At 40.1% G+C, this 21,666-nt stretch overlaps 1 protein-coding gene across 1 annotated transcript in view; it reads right to left on the bottom strand.

Moving 5' to 3' along the window:
- Positions 1 to 21,666, bottom strand: part of ETS1 (v-ets avian erythroblastosis virus E26 oncogene homolog 1) — a 127,936-nt gene that overhangs the window by 63,664 nt on the left and 42,606 nt on the right. The window lies entirely within an intron of this gene.

The raw sequence follows: 21,666 nt of genomic DNA, 5'->3' as shown, positions 1-21,666 counted from the left end.
AGGGCCGGGAGTGGGTGGGCAGGCTGGGCGCACAGGCCGCCTCCACCGTTTCGGGAAAGTCCGTCTGATTCTCCACGCATTCTTGAGGGCTTGGTCACCCGCTCCCGCCCCCTCCCTGTAGCAGCATAGTTTTCCAAGTGCGTGTGCATCATTCATTCACAAAGACTGACACACAGGACGTGAGGCATGTGGATGAAGGCGAGCGTGCGGGCAGGCGCAGGGGATTCGTGAGCCCGTGTCCTCAAAGGGCTTTAGGAATATTGGACTCCAGCCGGGTCTTGAGTCAGGGCGTGTGTTTCTGGAGGAGGCTTCAGTTTTTCAGAGCCCACCCATGTAATGCTCCTGCGTTGGCAGGAGCATCCAGAACGGGACCCCAAACTAGAACCCAGCCATGAGCTTCCGTAAGCTTCCAATTTATGTCCAGCAGTGGTTGGGTTGAAGGGGAAGTTATACTGTATTTCTAATTACTCTGTCCCTGTAATTATGTCACCATTGGCCAAAGCTTTGTCCTTTCCTTTCAGAGACTCTCCTCTTTTAGATAAAACTAATAACCCTCCCACGACCGCCACCAAAAAAGTGATGCAGACGCTCTGTGGTTTTGAATTTCTGGAGTACATCATTGGCAGCCATGACAGAATCACAATGCACAGTTTCTGTTCCATTTGGGAACTCCCAGCGCTTGAGATAAAACAAAATGAACCCGAATAATTCATGGTTTGCGATACATTGAGATAATACAATAATACATTGGTTGCGATAAATAGAGATAATTTGTCCTAATTAACAAATCAACTAGTATATGTATATCTAAATACATAGCTAGAACCAAGTATTGAGCTCCATCTTTGATTAACAAAAAGATTTAACATAAATCTTTCTGAGCAATCTCAGAGAAAGCTATTTTTAATGTTTCCTGATTTCTAAGCACATTTGAACTCCCAACATTTGACTGCAACTGTAACCTCTGCCTCTGGGAAGTTTTAACACACATGCTTACCTTCATCTAAACCCAGTTTTGTGCCCTTGAAGCCTTAGTAATTTGCAGGTTTCCTACAGCAAATCGGGGAGGAAGCCAGGAACAGAAATATATCTGACTCCTGGTCTAAACTCCAGATTAAGTCCCTCCTTAGTGACCAGAGGAAAATATTTGTATGTGATAGTCCTAATTTTTGAAAGAACAAAGACTGTTGCAATCCAGCTGTGTTTCCAAAAGGTATGAGAAAACAATGCTGGCCTCCAGATGACAAGAACAGACACTTCTGGTCCTGGGAAAAGCCTAGGGAAACAGCTGATGAATGAATTGCACATTTACACGTCAAAATGAACCACAAAAAAAAAAAGGTTCTTGAATCAATCCTGCCTTACTCACTATGAATTCATCAGGAGAAGAAGTGAACAAATCTAGAGTTGCTTTGGGGAATTTTGTTTTGTTGATGTTGTATTAAGAAAATGTTGGCATTTTTTAATCCAAGTATGAGTACTTCTCTATTTTCAAATGCAGATTCCTCGGAGCAACTCCTTTCTCTCTTCCCTAGTCTGCTCCTCAACTTTCCTCCCCAGACTAGCCTAAACACTGCTGCTAACATCCACCAAAATTAGATACTAAAAAAGCCCGCCATGATTAAACTGTAAACACTTTCCACTCTAGAAATGAGGAAAATTATTCTTTCTAATTCTTCAATGGTGACAACTCAGATAGTCAATCATCCTTTTCCTAACCCAGCCCTGAAGCACAGAAACAAAATGTGTGAATGTTCAAATAAAGGAATGGGGTTGCGTAAAGCAGGAGGTTGGAGGGATAGCCAGGCGCCACCACAGGCTGCCAGGAAAGTTACATGCAGATGATATTAATTATGAATATTTATGCCATCAGAAGTTATGCATCTAACCCTGGATTTGGATGAAGAGCACTAATAAGGTCATGTTAAAATATTTTTTACATATTTGAGATATAATAATCCCATCAGGTCTGCAAGGGTCATGCTTCATTAATCTAATCAATGTTGATAAATGAAATTTTTATTCATTCTCTTTTTAGGACACAAGTAGATTTTTCTAAATGTTCATATGGACTTTAAGTGATACGTCTATGTTATCATATGCTAAAAAAAAGATGCCTAGCCTAGTGCCTAAGACATTACAGAGCTCAGTAAATATGTGTTGAATGATGAACTATCAGCTTTTTGGTCACTATGGGCTTCCTAATTCAATGGTTAAGTGAGTTTGATATGCTCTGGCTTGTGAAGATGACCTAAAAAATGTCAGGGGCTGTGCCCTTTTCTGTTCATAGTAGAGCAGAACCTCTATCCCCAACACTCACAACAATTCAGTTACATGTATGCCTCAGTGTCCCCACCAACCAAACAACAGCAGCCAAGTTTTGCCTTTCGTCCACTTGGGCAAGATACTTCAATACCATATCTGGTTTTTAAGGCACTCAGGAAAAAAAAAATCAATCAAAGAAATACTTCTTTGCTTGTGCTTGTACTGCAGCAGTCTGTGCCTCCTGCATTGGGGAAAAAACAGAATTGTATTTTTAAGCATTCCTTAGACTTCAGCTAATTATATCCTACAAGTGCTGAATCGCCTTACACTAGGAATTTCAAGTCAATAAGGGCCAAGAAAAGTCTGCAGGAGGTGGGAAACAGAAGAGTGGAGCTAGACAATAATATTAAGAGAATAGTCACCTTCATACAGGAATTCCTCAAGCACATGGAGTATGTAAAAAGCATACTTTCTTTTTTATTTATACTCCTCCCTCAACTCCACCCCAGCTTCAATCAAAAAGAAATATAAATATACACTTAATGTTAAACAATCATGGAAGACAGGCTTTCCCTCTCCAGAAGTGTCCTAGCATGTTGTCTACTCCTGAGTCTTGAACTTCAACAAAACAAAGAATCCCTGAGTTTTGAGCTAAAATATGCTTTTCTGAAGGTAGGTACAAAAACATTCAGACCACTAACGGCTGATCCAGAACCAGTTTATGACTCACAGATGTTGATTTACTGGTATAAATGTAAGATTTAGAAAAAAAAAAAAAAAAAAAAAGCCCTCAATTAACAACAACCTGTCTGAGCTGCATTTGTGGTCTCATTTTTCTCTGAGAAAAGGCAACAGTCTCTGTCATACACAGAAACAGGCTTTGAAAGCTTACCTCTAAGGCAAGTGGTTTTTATGTGATAAGTTTAGTCATTAAAAAGCACACTAGGGAAGAAAAATGCCTGGCACTTCAATATCTACATTATCGAGCAGCAATAAAATGGAAAATTAGAGATAGGAAGGAAAATTAAAATAACTCTCTTAATTAAACTTGGATGCCAAAATGCCTTAGGGTCAGTTAAGGGACCCAAGTCAGGGGACTCAGATGGTACTGTAGCTGACTGCAGGCTGGCTCTGTGACCTCACCAAAGCCACTTAACCTTTTTGTGTCACAACCTCATCTCTGTTTCAGGGAATAAAATCACCCCTAGCTCTCCCTAGAATGGAACACAGACTCATTGGCTATTGTTTAGAAGGCACAATAAACAATGAGGGTAGGAGGAGCTGCAGTCAGGAGGGAAGAAGGGTGGGTGGGGTGGGGTTGGGGGAGAGGGGAGGACTTGGAAGCCTGTTTGCCCTGGAAAGCTCTCTATAAGAAAACAAAGAGGATAGTAGTGTGGGCTTTGGAATAAGACTCAGGTTCAAATTCTTTACCAACTAACCAGCTGAATTGCCACAGGTAAGTCATTTAAACAATCCTGAACCTCAGTTCCTCCATGTTTCAACTAGGGATCATAATAGCACACACCTGTGAAGGCTATTGGACTGATTAAATGAGATAATGTATGCAAAGCATTTAGCACAGTGTCTAGGTGTGAATTAGTATTTGATTATTTTTATTAAGATCTAGTACCCAGTAGAATATGTGAGAAATCACATTAAATGTCTCTCTACAGCCATCCCTTTGCAGAATAGCTTGGATACTCAATTTACTTGAACTATCTCCAGGGAGAGATAGAACAACTATCACCACATTTAATTTAAAAATCTCTTCAAGCCCCTTCCTCAGTTCTTAAACTGGCAACCTGCCCAGCATCAGCCTCACTTGAGAAATTCCAGAACTACCTGACCAAACAAGAGAACTACAGCTTTATGTTTGTTTTGAGTCACAGAAAAGTGATAGTTTAAATTTTGAAAGAAGATCACATTTGTGGTGCCTCTTTGGAGACAAAACCTTAGGTCTTGGGTTCGTCACATGGTAGAGCTCAATGGGAGTTTATTAGTGCTCTCCAAGTCCAGTACTCCTATTTACCAGAGGAGAAAAATGAGTCTGAGTGAGGAAATTATTCTTTCCAGGGCCACACAACCTAAAAAAGTCAGTGCGAGTACCAGAACCACATGCCCCGATAGCAGTTCTCTCCCCGGCATCTCCTTGCACTTACTTTGCATTTCACTTTGGCAGGCGAAGGACCAGACACCCTTGAGACACAAGGCAGGATACAATGGACATAGGAGCAGATAGATGAGCAGACTCAATTTCTAGAAATCCAACTTTTTCTCTACACTGGATGTATTGTCTCTGGGCAAGTACATTGCAGGATAACCATACTATGGTTCCCTGTGGGAGACAGTTTGGCATGGGCTGTCAGGAGAGAAAGGGCCTGGGTTGGCTCTATTGCTGTCTGCAGTTTCTTTAGACTATAATTATGAACCATTCAACTGCATCTGCAGCCCCAACAATGTGGAATGGATTGGCCTAATCCACAGACCAAGCGACATTTTAAAATCCAGCAGTTTAGACACGTATTCCTCTTGCAGCGAATCAAACATGGCTCAGACAGGAAGAGGCAAGGAGCTGCCCAAGGTTAGAGGGTTCTGAGGTCTCATCCACACCCAGTGTTGTGTGCCTTCCTGAAGCAGGCTGAGCATGTTGCCTGGGATTGCTGCGAATGCAGAATGCAGGTTACTCTGTGAGCCTTTGGGGATCATGTAATTGGGATTCCAATTTAAATTGTCCTGAACTGGACTCTTGAGGAGGTAGAGGGATAATGGCAATAGCACAGATGGCAAGAGGACCAACGTCCTTTAATAATATGACAGAAGAGGACAGTCAGTCTCCTAGAAGCTCTGCATCCCAGGGCTAGAGGATTTCACCCACGGTCCAAGGCTGCAGGTGGTTTCATCCTGGCGGAAGGCTAAGGCCTTCCTCTGATCTTACTCTGCTTTTCTCTTGGGTTACAAAGACAACATCAAACTTCAGAACAGATGTTCTCTGCAGTTGTGGTTTGAATCTTACATTAAGACAATTTCACTGTGGAATCTTTTCCCCTCTCCCCACTACTTTCATTTAAAATGCCAAATCAATTGCCCCAAAAGACTAACATTTACCACCCTAGAGATCAAGAAGCAGAGATGAGTGGAGCACAAAAAGGAGAAATAGCCCTGAAAGGAAAAGGGCCAGTGGTACGGGAGGAAGTGTGGAAGGGAAGCCCTCTGAGAACAATGGAAGGGGAAGCCGAGGACAGAGAAGGAGAGGAGATGAAGAGGTAGGGACACAGTGATTTTATGTTCTTGTCATTCTGGGACTTCAGTCCCCAAGATTTCAAAATGCAGTTAAGACCTAGTAAAGTATCCCATACTTTAATTAATTGTCCTGCATGGCCAACAGTCATGGAACTACAGAAAACAGATAAATGGGAGGTCCTCATGCTGGAAGACATGCAAAGGATCCGGGATAGAATGGAGGTGAAAGGATCTCCGGAGGTCACAGAAGACGCAAGAGAAGGTCAAGCTGACAATCTAGGCAGAACACAGAGTGTGTTTCTCAGTCTTTTTCTCACATGTACATTTGCCGTACACAAAGAACTTCCCTCACAGAAGCTGTCACCCCACCCCTGCAAGTTGCCACTTTTCTGCTCAGCTCAAGAGCACACTCCTAGTACATATCTGAATATGCGTGTCAGTCTCCTACAGTCTTTAAAGGCAGCAACTGAGGTTCAGTCATTATTACACTCCATGGTGTTTAGCTCAAGGTAGTAAGAGCCCTATAAATTATGTTGATTATTTAATTAATGAACAGTTAACTTCCTAACATCCTGTAACATTTTTACAGAAAAGCAAAGCTCAGATACCAGTTTTATTTTGCTTAGTTCGGTCTAAAGTGAGACTCAAATTTGCCCAAAGTTAAAATTAAAGAGCCAACCAACTGACTCATTTCAAACTAAAAAGGTCTTCATAAAGTTTTATTCTGTTCCTCCCATTCCTCCCATCCCCTTAAAGGAGAATGTTGCTAAGATCACAACGTTCATTTTATTTTTTATCTAATTTTTTATTCTGAGACTTCACATAAAAAATGACATTTGGCTCAGCACAAAGCAAATCAGTTGTTTGATCGTCAGCCTGGACATTTTATACATCATGCTATTCATATTCTCAGATGGCTGCTCAGAAGCAGTCTTTAGGAATTTCCGAACTTTGAGTTGAATCTTTTATTTCACTGGTTACCACAAAGGTAAGATGTGTAACTGCTATATACATTATTTGTAAGATAAGGGAAATACATGAAATGAACTCAATTTCCTCCATCTTATGAGAAAGAATAGACTGTTACATGCTTTATGGTGAGCCAGGGTGCTTATCACAAATCCCTTTCACCTTCTCAAGTTTAATCTGTCAGGACTCTAGAAGCACTGTATTTGGAAATACATCTTCTGGCTATACAGATGAGTCTATAGTGAGGAAGGGTATAGGATGGAAGTAGAAATGGGGGGATATGGGGATGGGCTGAGAGTGAAGATGGAAATGAAAAGGACAGGGAGGATCAAATGGAGCTGCTACCATCTAGCAGGTGGCACAGAAACATATAAAGCAACCCTAACCACTCTTGTCAAAGTAGAGTATTACTCTCTGCACTTCATGGTTTGTATCTGCTAATGGGTAATCAAGATGTTGGAACAGAAAAGGCAGCTGATCTTAAAGCCTAAAAACCAAGGAAATATTGGGTTTGGTGAGGGCTTATCATTTCTCCTGAGTTCTGAGGGGGAATCATGAACACACATTATTTTACATCACTTCTTCCAGAACCAGTTCCATATAAGAGTCCCAAGAAAAATTGATGTGTCACACTGAGAACATCCTACTTAGCCAGTAAATATAACATTCTTTGAGTATGCCATTGCAGTCATCCACAAACATTTTACTCAAGAATCTATGCCTATCTTACCTTAGGCATCCTTCATTGAGCAGCATTACAGTGTCATAATGAATTAACATGAATCCTAGTTTCACCAATGCTAACTCTACCAACAGAGGAAATAAAATGCACAGCACTTTTTAAGTTCCCATGCTGCTTCAATCCTCTTTTCTGGTATGTACTCTCCTGAAAAGGGTGCACAGAATCTAAGTTTCATAAATATGCAGGAGCATAAATTCATTAAAACAACTTTAGGGTATTCAATGTAGTTATTCATATTTAGAATTTACTGAGCATCAAGCATGCCAATGATGTAAAGTTGATAGATTTGAATAAGAAGCTCAAAAAGGTACATGTCAGTTTCTCCGGCATTACAGCTCACATTTGATTCTCAGCTCTTAAGGACCAAAAAGAAATGAAGTCTTCTTTAATTTACAAGAAGCCAGCTGTGCTCAATCCACATCTTGCATCAGCCCTGTGAAGGAGTCAGAATGTAGTGGATGGTCCTGCCCATGACTCATGAGGTGGAACAGACCCAGCTCACATCTCATCTATCTGGATTGGCTCCCATACAATAAAAATCTTTCTTCCATTGAGTTGGTGAAAAGAAGAGAAGCAAAATGGGCATGTGTGACATGCAAGAGGGCGCCATTTAATCAGACAGGCCTGCGAAACACTTTCAAGAGTGCAGGGCTGGCAGTGACAGGTAATGACAGGTAACGTGCAGAATGAAGAAAGCAGAAAGCATATAGAAGTTGCTTCTTAATGGAAACGTGTTTCATCAGAATGATCAGAAACATGTGTTCTCCGCAGATTGGGAAACCATCTTGAAAGACTTCATCACAAAAAGGCCTTGGGTAGGAAGTACCACAAGGGACCTATCCCGGAGGGGTAGGAGGAGGTGCAGCTGGGTGGGGAGCTGGCAATGGACTGTGAGAGGAAAGAACAAAGGCCAGTCAGCGCTCTCATGGCAGATTCCCAAGAGAGAACCCTTTCCAGGAATTTAAAATTCTGAATAATTGTTGAGAATTTTTAAAAATCAAGAAGATTATAAACTTTTCTTTCAGGGGATTCCACAGCATTGAGAGAGACCAGATGGCTGGCAACAAAATTCTAGACCCAGGAAAGGTCCAGCCTCTACATATCTGTCCACTTGTAGTGAGCTAATGCTTTCTCCTAGAGAGTATTTGTCTAATTGAATTGAATTGAACTGAGGTGTGGAGGTAAAAAGGCTATTCCAAATAAGTGTTCCTGTTTCCAAATAGTCCATACAAAAACCTGCAGTTTCTTGCCAAGCAGAAACTACCAGGCTTTGGTTTCCTCACTATCGAATAAATTTAAACTCTAAAATAACCAGGGAGGCAACATAGTAGAATGGGTTAAGAGCACAAGCTTGGCAGTAGATAGACGAGAGTTTGAATTTTAGCTTGGCTGCTCTCCAGATGTCAGTCTTTGACCTCAGAAAGCCTCAGTTTCTTCATCTATAGAATGGAGATGAGGAAAGTACCTAGTTCACAGAGTTGAACTGAGATGAAATGAATGGGTGCCAAGTGCTTTGCACTGTGCGTGATGCAGAATGAGGACTCAGTAACCCTTCATTGCTATTATTAATCTTAAAAATCAGAATTGTGACTTCGGATTTAGTGAGCATAAAATTTTCGTGAATGTTAATCCAAACTGTGGTATATAGTATTCTTAAGAAGAAATAAGGACACAGTGTCCTCTCTTCATGTATGCTGTTAAAATCATGACATAGTGACAAAGATAATTTTTGGTCTAGGTATACAAATCGCGCAAATCCTTGACACCATCCCTCTTGGATGAAAGGGGATTGATTCCCACTATGTAGATGTGAGATACAATTATGAAAGTTCTAATCATAGACTCACAGCTACATCACAAATTAGCAGCAAAGAGAACATGTACCCTCTTGAATTCCTTCCAGTATTGGGTTCTCCACTCTCTGGATTGCACGTTTGATTTTTACAACCTAAACAAAATAAGACCGTCTTAAGCAACTGGCCTTAGCATTTGACTTTCAATCTGGGAAGAATCCCACATGCTATTCAATGTGCCCCCATAGCACTCTGCTTGAGGTACTTCCCAAACTAGCACCCATTAGACAGCATATTATTGCACTCACTTCACAGAAGTCTTTTTCTGTGTTATCGCATCTTACATTTTCCTTGGCTGTCTCTTTTGCTGCCAGCCAACAGTTTTTGTCATTTTTGTTGTTTTGTTGTTTTGTTTTTTGAGACAGGGTCTCGCTCTGTCACCCAGGCTGGAGTGCAGTGGTATGAACAGTTTAACTTGTGCTATAAACCCAAACCTCTATCTATCTCTAATTGTACCACACACATACATTTTAGCTACAGAATTCTGAACCTAGATAGCACTCCCTGCAAGCTTGGACTTGCCACTTGGAATTCAGATAAAGCATTCTGCTCCCTGGTGTTAACTACCTATGCTGACCAGTTGCCCAAAAGAACCTTAGGGAAAGGTTTCTCATCTTGCCCCTTGGGTCACCAATCAAACCATCGGTGCTCTTAGGACTGCCCTCTAAAAACACAGAATTTGCCATTTACATCAGCTATGTAATTTGCATTCTGGCACTACCATTGCCTGGCACCTAGCCATCAAGGCTGGCAGCAGAGAGCAGTCATAGTCTTCTCGCTAGTTGCCCGCTCCATTTTGGCAAGACGAATGCTGTATCACTGGGAAAGCAGACTTAATTGGTTTTCTGGGGGTGTTTAGTTAAGTCACCCCACCTCAGCTCCAAGTTGATGGAAGTGTCACTTTGCCCTTTCCAACAACCATAGCAAATAAATGATGGGGACATACTCCGAAATGCACATGGCTGAGTCCTCTTGCTCTCCTTTTTTTTCCCAGTGACTTTGGGGAGGTTTGGGCAGTGATCCTGCATACACAATACAGTTCTTGTTCTTCTTTTCTCTACAGAGCAGCCTTGAATAGCTCTGTCTAAAATTATTAGCAGGGGCAGCCCTAGGCTCCAAGAGATCACAGCCCTCATGCTGGGTCTGAACAAAGACCCTGCTTTTCCCCAACAATTAGCCCTGCAAAAAAGGACATCTATCTCCCTCTATTAAAACCACCACGTGCCTTCAAGTCAGCCCATTGTAAAGCTAATTAAATAACACGCCTCTCTCCCCATGCAGGTCTCCTGATTAGCTTTCCTCTGTCAGAAACCTCCGCAAAGAACCCAGTGATAGACAGGCCAATGTTCCACTTCTCCTAAGCCCCACCCCCATCGCCAATTAGCCATCACCTTTGAAAAGCCATCCTTATCAATGTTGGTGAGTTTGTTCACGCTCCATATCCATCCAAAGCCCAGACGCTAGTCACCTCCACCTTAAAGGAATGGATAAGGTTCATACTGCTTTTAAAATAAATTATTTGGATAGGCAAAAGTTTTCATCACAGTGTAAAATCTTTGGCCAGCATTCCCCACATCACAGTACACAAGGGCTGCCGCTGCCATTGCAGGAGAGCATCAGAGGACTTTCCCGAAAGTCAGAGAGCCTGGGCAAGATGCAGCCAAGGTGGCCATTCCCACCAGATTTCTAAAAACAGGATGCAGAAAACCACCCCTTAGGTTAAACTCCCTTAGACACTCCTTACCGCCAAGCAGATAAAATGCAAGCACTGTCCAAAAGGCCAAAATTGGTCCTCTTTACCTTTTGACCACACGTCACCTCCTCCCCCACATAGGGACCCTGCTCTCTAACAATCCTGGACTTGTGGCAATCCCTTGAACACACTCTAGTTCTTTGCTCTTTTGTGCATTGTTACAGGCTTTTTCCTTTCTGGAAAGCCCTGGTCTACCTGCCCAGCACCTCTGTCAAGACTCAGCAGCAAATCACCTCCCCCATGGTTTCCAGGGCCTTGCTAGATAAAATCAGGCACTTCCTCCTCTGAGCGCTCAGCAGCACATATAGGTTTCCAATGGGGCGCTGACATTACCGAAAATAGTCTGAGCCCCTCAAGAACAGGAATCGTATTCTACTCAAATTTGAATTTCCAGCTTTAAACACAAGGACTTAGTGAATGCTTAATAAGTGTTGGAAGAAGAGATAACTGAGTAACTGAGTAAATGAAATGAATAAGTAAAAGAATGACTTAATGAATGAATAAAATAACCACTTTATACCAAATGTGATCTAAGATGGTACATTCAGGCCTACTTCCAGCTTCACTACAGATGGCCTTTGTGCATAGTAAAGGGCATTATTATTTTATGACATGGTTATCTTTGTTTGAAATTGTCAGATCTCATACACATGCACACACGTTTACACATGCACTTTTTAGATACAATTTTTTAAATAATAAACATGGAGGGAGACCAGGCCAGCTATTTTCTAACTCTGCTTAATAGTTCTAGAGCCTAACTTTTCAAACTAGTCTTTGAGGTTTCTAGCTCATTTAATCTTCAGACCATACAAACCTTTCCTTCCAAGAGTTTTTAGGAAGACTCCCTAGTCTTCTTGGATGTCCCATTCAGATGAGTAAATGACTAGACTATAAAAAAATCCCATATACAATTTAAGTTTTCCTTGAAATGCTCATAGACCTCAAAATTAGCAATGAAAACAAGAAAATTTTTTCCTTTTTAAAAATATTTTATTTTATTTTAAGGTCCAGATACACGTGCAAGACATGCAGGTTTGTTACACACATAAACATGCGCCATGGGTGGTTTGCTACACCTATCAGCCCATCACCTAGGTATTAAGCCCTGCATATATTAGCTATTTATCCTGATTTTCTCTCTCCCCCATTCCTCCAACAGGCCCCAGTGTGTTGTTCCTCTCTCTGTGTCCATGTGTTCTCATTTTTCATCTCCCACTTACAAGTGAGAATAGACGGTATTTGGTTTTCTGTTCCTGTGTTAGTTTGCTGAGGATAATGGCTTCCAGTTCCATCCATGTCCCTACAAAGGACATGATCTTGTTCTTTTTTATGGCTGCATAGTATTCCATGGTGTATGTGTACTATATTTTCTTTATCCAGTCTATCATTGATGGGCATTTGAGTTGATTCCATGCCTTTGCTATTGTGAATAGTGCTGCAATGAACATACGCATGCATGTTATCTTTATAATAGAATGACTTATATTCCTGTAGGTATATACCCAGTAATGGTATTGCTGGGTCAAATGGTATTTCTGGTTCTTAATCTTTGAGGAATTGCCACATTGTCTTCCACAATGGTTGAACTAATTTACATTTCCACCAATAGTGTGAAAGCATTCCTATTTCTCCACAGCCTTGCCAGTATCTGTTGTTTCTTGACTTTTTAATAATCGGCATTCTGACTGGCATGAGATAGTATCTCATTCTGGTTTTGATTTGCATTTATCTAATGATCAGTGATGTTGAGCTTTATATCATATGTTTGCTGGCCACATAAATGTCTTCTTTTGAGAAGTGTCTATTCATGTTCTTTGCCCACTTTTTAATGGGGTTTTTCGTTTTGGTTTTTTTTTCTTGTAAATTCGTTTAAGTTCCTTGTAGATTCCGGATATTAGACCTTTGTCAAATGGATAGAGTGCAAAAATTTCCTCCCATTCTGTAGGTTGTCTGTTCACTCTGATGCTAGTTTCTTTTGCTGTCTAGAAGCTCTTTCATTTAATTAGATCCCATTTGTCAATTTCTGCTTTTGTTGAATTGCTTTTGATGTTTTTGTCATGGAATCTTTGCCCGTGCCCGAATAGTATTGCCTAGATTTTCTTCTAGAGTTTTTACAGGAAAACAAGAAAAATTAAAGGACTTGACCAAATACATATTGAGCTCTGCCAAATCCCAAACATTTAAAAACAACCAAAGTCAATGAGTGGGTCTCATCCCTGACACATCAAGTCTTATGGCAAAAATCACTCACTGCCTGATGACTCCTGTGTACCTTCATCTCTCTGCAGGATGACATTTAGGGCCAGCTCTTTCCTTGTTATTTCACCACCACAACCTCAACTTTTGAAAAGTTGTGTCTTTCTACTATTCATGGGCACCTTCCAGATAGAAAGAGAAATTAAGACACAAAGCAACAGAGGAAGATCCCGTGATCATGCAGTTAATAAGTAATTGTATCAGTAAGAGTTCGTAACCTCCAACCTGAGATGAAGCGAGCAAACACTGTCATTCATTTGGCAGTCACTTTGTTCTGGCAAGGTTCCTACTTGTTAAAGTGGAATGCTCACTTTAGAATGATCATAATGGATTAAAACCTGTAAAATTAGACTCTGGCTGGCAGTAAGTTCTTTATTACTCTCCCTTACCACAGTGTGCCTCCATTCTCAGATGCTGCCTTAAAGAAGAGTAATCTAAGACCTCTAAATACATAAAAAATAGGATAATAAGTAAAGACAAAGATACCTGCATTTTTATATAGATTTGTCTCCTCCAGATACAGCTTGGCATGTATACAAAGCAGCCATTGAGAATTGAGCATGTAAAAATCACACCTGTTAATTTGTCAAGGACAGAAGGAGTAAACTATAAGGCAGAAATAAAACTGTTTCAACAAAGATAAATGGAAAACATGATTGAAAGAGAAGAATGATTTGAAATGAATAAAAGTGTGAATGTCATAGTATTAATCAAATAAAAATATAAGATGCATATAATCAATATACTTTATTCAAAGAGTAAGAAAAGAAGAAATATGTATCATAAATGAACATTATCATGAGATATCAGGTACAAGAATTCAATACATTGGGTAAACAGATTGTAGAGATCTTAAGATTTTAAAGAATAGCATACATTCTGTGGTCTAGAAAAAGCTGTTTTCTGATCCACTTGAGATTGTGAATAATGTTAAGGCACATAACAGACAAATCAAGACACACAAGATAACAGACTCTCATTAGGAGGAGGAAGAGCTTGGAATTGGTTGAAGGGAGCAGCCGTGTTGACAGTTCATGTCAATACATTCCAGTTAGCAGGTTACTTAAGCAATGACTTCAGGCTAAGCTGGCCTTGTAATTCTGCAAATCAGATCCCATGGAAGAGCAATTAGGAGACATTCATTTCATACTCTCTTCACAAAGTTTGAGTCATTTTAAATTTTTTGTGTGTCAAACCTCAGAAATAAATATGAATACACATCAACTCTTTCTTTTGATTAAAATAATAGGGATGCTTTATGTTATCTAGCATGAAAGATCACAAAATAATTCCAACACTATCACCTCACAGTACCTCTGAGAAATGCCTAAGAGGTGGGAAAGGATCCCAGCCTCACTGTATGCTGTATCTGCCCAGGGCTCCGAGATTCTCTCCAATGTTTTGCACAACTTTGATCCAAGTCAGCTGTGCAAAATCTGAAGATGCATATTAGCTCAACTCTTTCAAATCATTCATGTGTCCAAAATCACTTTCACCTACCACTCAAAGACCTTAGAATGTGGTTTTCTCCTGCCAAGTCTTTTGTCGTCATTTGTTGGTTTTTAAAATTAGACCTTTTATCACTATGTACCATAATTTACCTGAGATATTATTTTCCCACTAACACAGAATGTGTAGAGGGAGAGGGAGGGAAAGCATGGCATGGTGAATAAAGAGACTATTAATCCACTAATTCCTACTTATCTCCACTCAGAGTGGGAATAAACAAAGCTGTCATTGGAAGGTGGATACAGTAGGATCCCAAGTGATGTATCTGCTTGAGTTCAAGGATGAACTGGAGGAGGAATTAAATCACAGTTGGGTATTAGGGGAAAGGAAAGGAAAGCAAGGACTCAGCTCCCTTCCCCTGGGAACTAAGAAGCAAGGGAAACTGACATGAAATAAACTCCTGCACCCAAAACATTCAAAGTCCGGTGCACATCTTCCTATGAGCTGCAGCAGGAAAACACTGGAAAACCTACTAAATAAGAGCAGCTGGTCATAGAACATATATTTCTAATTGTGCTTTTTTACCACTTATACGTGTATATGGGAATTCTGTAATAACATGTTCCAATAAAGACTTCAGGACAAATAGGACGTAGCATTACAAACACAAAAACAATACTTTCTGGGAAATGTTCCATTGTTTTAAAGCTATATATCCCAAATTCTTCACCAAAGGCCAAATAAGCACCTACAAGAAGGGAGAAGAAGTAATGAGACAGGGAAGAGGACTTAGAAGATGACTTCAGGAATAATATGTATTGATACCTTCAATACAAGAAGTGTTTCCGCTTTCCTTGGATTCACAGTATTTATTCCCTCAAATTGAATATATTCATTTTCTTAAAAGTCTGGTATATGGTAAATTCAGTAGATTTGGGATGTTTGCCACACAACTGTTAGTGACTTTCTTTGAAATTTACCGAAGAAAATACAAGAAAAGTGAAAAAAATAATAATATGGTATTAAGCAGAAACACTTGCATTAAATGAGATTTAAACAATTGATTTATAAAAGTATGATGAAATTATCCTAGAAAAGTCTACCGACTTATTTTTTCCTTCTTAGAGTTCAAACACCCAGAAGTAACTTAAAAATTAAATATTTGATTGTAATTCAGGAGGTAAGGGGGGCGTGAACCTTCCTATTTAGAGATGAGGAAATTGATAGCCATTTAGCATAACTAGATTTTCAGATTTGCATTCTTCACAAATTGTGCACATAGTAGCTGCTTTATGTTGCCTTTTCCTGGTTACTATTATTTCACATAACATGTCCAAGAACCAGTACAGTGTTTCATACTAGGCTACAAAGTCAGGCTCACCTGAGCTCAAATTTGAAGTCTGTCACTCACAAACAGTGTAGCTTTTGGCAAGTTATTTCAACTACATAAAGCTCACTGCCTGAAAAATTTACTTGTCTGTAAAATGGAGTTAATAATTCACAGAATCTTTGGTAAGATTTAAACAGGGTAATGTATGTAAAATGTATGGCAGTGTCTGGCCAAAAGTAAAGAATGAATGGTGGTAGTTTTATTCAGGTCAAAACACCACACACACACACACACACACACACACACACACACACACCCCAAACCAGGTTTGAACTCAGATATCCTCAAAATACTCATGCATTGTAGTGAGCAGTGTTGAGGAACCACTTAATACAAATAATTATTTTGCCGTAGATAAAGGAGGCAGTTCATAAATGTAGGTGACATATGTGTTTAAAAATCTCTGTCCACAACAGTGAACAGACAATGGGGAAAGAACACTCTTTTAACAAATAATAGGGGGCAACCAGATACACACATGAAAAAGAAAGAAACTGGACCCGTGTGCATAAAAGTTAACTCTAAGTGGATCAGAGACATAAATGTAAGAACTAAAGCTATAAAGCTCATATAAGAAAAAAAACAGGATTAAGTCTTCATAACCTTGTGTTGGGCAATAATTTCTTAGGTGCAATGCTAAAAGCACTAGAAACAAAAGAAAAAATAGATAAATTGGGCTATATCGCAACAAAAACCTATGGTGCTGTAAACTCTAAACATTCAGAAAGTAAAAAGACAACTCACTTTATGGGAGAATATATTTGTAAATTATATGCCTGATAAGGGACTTGTATTCAGACTATATAAAGAACTCTTACAACTTAACAAGAAAAAGACAACCCAATTTAAAAATGGGCCAAGGATTTTAATACACATTTCTCCAAAGAAGGTATATGAATGACCGGTAAACACATGAGAAAAGCTCAATATCATTAATTATTAAAGAAATGCAAATCAAAACGACAATGAAATACTACTGCTCATTCACTATGAGGGTACTGGATAAATTGGAACCCTTTCACATTGCTAGTAGCAATGTAAAATGAAGCAGCCACTTTCAAAAACAGTTGGGCAGTTCCACAAATAGAGTTACCATATGACCCATATCACACAAAAAACTTGTACATTAACGTTAATAGCAGCCTTATTTATAATAACCACAAAGTGAAAAGCACCTAAATGGTCATCAAAGTATGGATAAATAAAATGTGCCATGGCCATATAATAGAATATTACTTTGGTGATAAAAAGAAATACTGATGCCTGCTACAACATGGTGAAACTTGAAAACATTATGCTTAGTGGCCAGTCACAAAAGATCACATATTGTATCACTCTACTTATGAGAATTCCAGAATAGGCAAATTTACAAAGATAGAAATTAGACCAGTAGCTGTTGAGGTGTGGAGGTAGGAGGAATGAGAAAGAAAGAAGACCGACTGCTAATGGATATAGGATTTCTATTAAGAAGAATAAAAATGTTGCCAGGTGCAGTGGGTCACGCTTGTAATCCCAGCACTTTGGGAAGCCAAGGTGGGCGGATCACCTGAGGTCAGGAGTTGGAGACCAGTCTGACCAACATAGTGAAACCTTGTCTCTACTAAAAACACAAAAAAATTAGCCAAGTGTGGTGACAGGCACCTGTTATCCCAGCTACTTGGGAGGCTGAGGCCGGAGAATCATTTCAACCCAGAAGGCAGACAGAGGATGCAGCGAGCAGAGATTGTGCCATTGTACTCCAGCCTGGGCAACAAGAGTGAAACTCCATCTCAAAAAGAAAAGAAGAAGAAAAATGTTCTAAAATTAAATTGTGATGAGAGCTGCACAATACTATAGATACACTAAAAAGAACTTAAATTGTACACTTTCAATAGGTGAATTGTATAGTATGTGAATTATATCTCAATAAAGCTCACCTCAATAAATTCTTTTTAAAAAAGAAGTTGGTTTTCTGGAGGTGAAGGCAAGACAAATAAAAGAGGGAGAATATCGTATCATCCAGGAAAGCCTGCCTACTGGGGTCTATGAACATTGTCTTAAGATCATTTGCTTCACCAAAGTTCAGTGGAAAAACGTCTAACATTTCTGTGACCTTCTTTTCTAAACTTCCTAAGTGGCTTAGAGAGAGGCTGCCCGGGAAACTCCAAATGGAATTTAAAAATATTATCTCCTGGCTTTATAAACAGCAAGGAGCACTAATGAAGTGAGGGAGCAGCGGCCCCAGGAATGGGATATTTCATTCAGGTTGGGAGCCCCGTGTGGAGTCTAAGCTCATCTCTGAAAGCAGCAGGAAGGCCACAGAGAGGCCAGACCAGGGTGAGGGAGGTGAAAATCAACACAGGGGAGAGAAGAAAGAATAACAACGCTCAAGGATACATAAAGCAGAGCCGGAGTGGCCACTCTTCCAAACACCAGTAAAACAACCCCTTTCCAAATCGAGCTCTATCCTCATTCTGCCAACTAAGTTTGGATGAATGAGTGCTCCTCAAGGCAAACCCCCTCGCCCTGAGTTTCACGTGATTGGGAGGCCTCAGGAGGGTCTCTCCATAATTCTAGTCTCAACAGGACCATCCCTCTCATCATTCCCAGTCCTCTGGTGCTCACCAGCTCTGCCTGCTTGGCTGTGTCTGTCTCAGCACGGCAGCCACGTTGCGTGATGTTCCTTGAGGATAAGACTGAATCCCACTTTATAGCCCCAATGCTTCATGAAGAACGAGGTCTTAACAAATATGTGTTGATTAATCAGGGACAAAATAAAGATGCTCTAATGTCACTAACACCCTAAACCAGTCGCTAATTTGGAATTACCCATGATCTAATTGAGGACCAACACACCAACCATCCCTCCACTAGCTGGGACAGGTTTGGACAACCAAGATACAAATAGTTACCAAATCCTCTGCTCTGTGGCAAGTATTAGGCTAAGCACTGAGGATACAGAAATAAATGGTGAAGTCCTTTTGCCTTAGAAGGAGAGGAGCCGTAACACAAAAATTCTTCTGAGCTGAGCTTTGGGTGTTATTCTAAATTACTGCAAAATTTGTGTTGTGTTTTGTTTTGTTTTAATTTTTGTTACTTCTTAACCGATTTTTAAATCTTGGGTAGTACCCCCAATGACCCTGACAGATTAATTTAATAACCTGGTTTGCTTCTCCAGCAGACCTTAACTGAGTGCCCATGGCAATTTAGGCACTCCACTAGGTACCAGAAACATGACAAGGACAAAGCCCCTGGCCTCAAACTGTACATAGTCTCAGAGGAAAGACAAAACAATGATTGTAGTATGGTGCAATGATCTCTACAATACAGGTATTCACCAGTATCATGGGAACACAATTGGGGTCTGAACACAGGTATTGAGTATAATAAGGGCTGCATTCGAGAGCTATGTAGAAAATAAAGTAATGGGACTTGCGACTGAATATGAAAATATAGTGGCCGTCTGCTGCTTTTCTCTCTCTAGTCTTTTCCTTCTTTTTCCAGTACAGGACCCCCCATTTTCCTTTAGGAAACTGTCTCTTTTAGCTCTGGTGGAACTGCTGATCACCGTACCCCTATACCTACTATTCACAAAGGTAGTAATGTCCCACATGGTGAATTAGAGTGCCCCACCCCCATTATTTCTTTCATTGCCTTCGGGATGTGCATACAGACCAGGAATTTTATATAAAACCATCAGGAACAAGGAATTCTTTAATGAGGTCTATGACTATGGACTTCTCTTCTTCCACCAAAGCAGACGTGAGCTAGAATGAGAGAAAAGGAAAAGGGGAAGAGGGAGGAGGAAGAGCAGGAAGAGGAGAGGAGGGAGGAGGAGAAGGGTAAAAGACTTGAGAAGAGCATTGGATTCCCTAGAATCCCCCAGGCTGACTCTTCTACTGGACTTCCCATCTGTTAAGTCAGGAAATGCTTTCTTACGCTGAAGCTAGTTTGAGTCAGGCGTCTGCCACTTACAAACAAAAAGATCCTTCCTTGGCCAACACAAGTGTGAACGTATTTAAAAAAATAAAAATAAACAAAAAAAACAGGGGAGAGGGAGTCAATAACTACCAGTTCTCTAGCCTGGTGATTGGTAGCTGATAGTGACCTTCATCAAAACAAGAGAGAGGTTAAAGACACCCACAACCCCTCCACTAGCTACAGAGTTATAGGTTACAGAGTCAAGAGAAAGCAGCGAGCTCAGTTTTAAGTCTGAAGTATCTGTGTGTGACTCAGGTGAACACCAGTCACAAAAAATACCCATGGAAGACACCCTCCATGTATTAACCGTTAAGTGATGGCACCAAAATGCCTTCCCTCCCTATTATTCTTTGGTTTATAAATTTTCTTTAGGACCAGCATGGTGGCTCACACCTGTAATCCCAGCACTTTGGGAGGCCGAGACGGGTGGATTACCTGAAGTCAGGAGTTCAGGACCAGCCTGGCTAATGTGGTGAAAACCCGTCTCTACAAAAAAATACAAAAATTAGCCAGCGACTATAATCCCAGCTACTCGGGAGGCTGAGACAGGAGAATTGCTTGAACCCTGGAGGCAGAGGTTGCAGTGAGCCTAGATCGTGCCATTGCACACCAGCCCAGGCGACAAGAGCAAAACTGTCTCAAAAAAAAAAAAAAAAAAAAAAAATTATTTAAAGAGGTATTTTTTTACAATAATTTATTTTTCAAAGTAAACTGAATGTGATATATATGCACATAGAAAAGTACTAGTTCACAGTCAGGAAGAGGGAAAAGATTATGCATTTCAAAGCTACCAGAACAGCGTAAATTCTCTCCCCCATCTTTGCAGCAGAACTTTCCCTTCTGTTAAAGACAGGGAAAAATGATCACTCTCCACCTGCCCATTCTGACATAGACATTGGGAAGTTTGGAAAAGGAAAAAAGTAGTGACCAGTAACAATGGGGGAGGTGCAGACGTACATTTCAGACCTTCTCTCAGCCCCAAAAATCTACTGGTTGAGTTTTCACATCAGCATGCCCAGCTTATGCCTCCTTTTAGCCTCTCTCGCTGCAGCAGAATTAAAAGATTACTCTCAAACTCAACCGCTCTCCTTTCACATCTGGCCTGCTCTTTCCCACTCAATCATTTCCTAAAACATTCCCTTAAATTCCCTTAAAAGGTTGTGAAAATTTTATCTTACGTGATAGAACCAGAAGGATAATAATTAAAAAAAATTACTCATACTCCTTCCGAAATATCCTGAAAGATATTTGAGAGGGGAGGTAATTTATAAACTCTAATAATGGATTGCAGAGTCATATTTTCCCCTCACTAATCTAAATCCCTCTTTTTCCATTTAATCTCATTGTGTTCTTAGTCCTCAGTGGATCTAAAAAACAGCTGCTGACTCCCTAATGACATTTTAGGAAGAGTTAAGTCTACACTTGTATTTAATCTTAATTAACCTTATACTTAATTCCAACTTACTGCTCACCTAAAGCTCAATGTCTGTGAAAAATAAATGAAAACTCTGAAGAGGAAAAGTCAAGCAAGAGATGTGTGGATACATGTTATAGCACTTAATGGTATGGTACTATTAAAGCTGAGTACGTCCAAATTTTGGAAACTGCCCTAAATGTCATAAGAAAGTCAGTTCCTTGTATATTTTACAATTTATATTAAAAGCTCTTTGAGATAAAAATAGGTATAGAGCAAGCTGTTTCTTCAATTGCTTTAAAAACCTGTGAGATCAGAAAGGAATTTTGAAAGGGCAGATGGAAAAGTGATTAATTGTGTACATATATATAT

Source organism: Mandrillus leucophaeus, unplaced genomic scaffold (genome assembly GCF_000951045.1).
Source record: "Mandrillus leucophaeus isolate KB7577 unplaced genomic scaffold, Mleu.le_1.0 Scaffold724, whole genome shotgun sequence".
In the NCBI taxonomy this organism is placed as follows: domain Eukaryota; kingdom Metazoa; phylum Chordata; class Mammalia; order Primates; family Cercopithecidae; genus Mandrillus; species Mandrillus leucophaeus.
The sequence above is the reverse complement of the archived record's forward strand: the minus strand, read 5'-3'. Positions and strand labels throughout refer to the sequence as shown.